This window comes from Trachymyrmex cornetzi, unplaced genomic scaffold (genome assembly GCF_001594075.2).
Source record: "Trachymyrmex cornetzi isolate Tcor2-1 unplaced genomic scaffold, Tcor1.1 scaffold85, whole genome shotgun sequence".
Lineage (NCBI taxonomy): Eukaryota > Metazoa > Arthropoda > Insecta > Hymenoptera > Formicidae > Trachymyrmex > Trachymyrmex cornetzi.
Window position 1 is genome coordinate 1480862 of NW_017300191.1, and position 1649 is coordinate 1482510.

The following is a 1649-nucleotide window of genomic DNA, read 5'->3' on the forward strand; positions in this document are numbered from 1 at the left end:
GAAAAGATCGTGTTTCTCGAAATGCAACACGTTCCACTCGAATATGAATGTCGTAAAATCCAAGTCTGTCTTGCGTGTTAAGTTTCCAATTACCTATATATATTTCACTTCGATCACACTCTGCTCGATATAAATACTTTATACAATATAAATACTCTAATGACGTTCGTGAAATCTAAAGTGGAAGAATAAATTTGTCGTTTCTTATAACTTTCGATAAAATCTATCTAAGCCAAGAATTATACGTAACTTTAAAACATCCAATATTTTCTTGTAAGAATTAATAATAAAATATTAAGAACGAATACTAGTACATCACACATTTCAAATCCATACAAAATATCAAATGTAATATTTTAGCACTTCTACACTGTTCGATATCAAAGATACAATAGCAATCCAATCTCTTGAGAGAGAGAGAGAGTTAAATAAAATTTTATTATTTTCAACTTTCATGTGTGCCAAAATGTAAATCAACCCATTTCTGCGTTAGTTTCAAAGTAAATATCAACGTACTTAATAAATAATAAACTACATTTAAGTCAAATTTAATACATTTCTTTGCGTTAAATTGTTTGAGACCATGGTTTTAGTTAATAAAATATTAGTTTATAAAATTATTAACAATTTTAATTAATATTAAAATATTTAGTTTATAAAATATTGAGTAGGTGTGCAGTAGCGACCAATAGAAATGATTACAACTAACTCAAATTGTGAATATACTTTGTCATTATGAATTTAACAGAGTAATCATAGAATAAATATAGAATAGTCATAGAACGATCGCAAATTCAATCGCGAGCATTTCAAGAAATGCCTAAAATCCGTTGAAATTACAATCGATTTTTTTGTTCGCCATAACACACATAATCGGATACTCCAATCTTGTGGGAACGTGTCGCCAGTTAGTCGACATTGCGATACTGAGAACCAATCGATGGCGACGATTTCTGGAGCGGAAAAATATCTTGAAGGAGCACTGTACGGATAGCTCGCTATTCCCGAGAGAGGAGAGAGAGAGAGAGAGAGAGAGAGAGAGAAAGAGGAAGAGAGAGGCCTCTCACCAATTTCAACCCCATTTTCTCAAGTCGCCGCTCGGCTTTTCGGCCAAGTTGCGCCCGTCAGCTAGCCCAACAGCCATTATCGGCCAGTGTCAATATCTTGTTACCGGCATATACTGCCGCGACGGCAGCCGTTTCCTGTTTACTCTCCTGTGACCAAGCCGTTTCTTAAGTTTAGTACTCCACGTCTTTTCGGTGTTTGACCATTCTCCATGGTATCAAAACAGATATAAACGAATCTACTATCTAATTCATTTAATCATCATTCAATTATCATATGTCAGTGTCATATTCAAGAATAATCAGAATAATATAAGTTGTCTCTGAACATACTAGAGATATGACTGTTCCACTCTCATCGCATTGTCTGAAAATAGAGAATTTCATATTATACTGACACACGATTTACAAGATACGAATTATTTTAATTTACAACTGATAACCGGAAGCACATATTGTTACAACGTTCACATAACTTTCAACTCGTACTGAGCGAATTTTATTATATTAACTACTGTGAGTTTTATTATATTTTTGCTTGCGATTGAGAGCGAATTGTAATTTTTATATATTTTAACTTTGTAA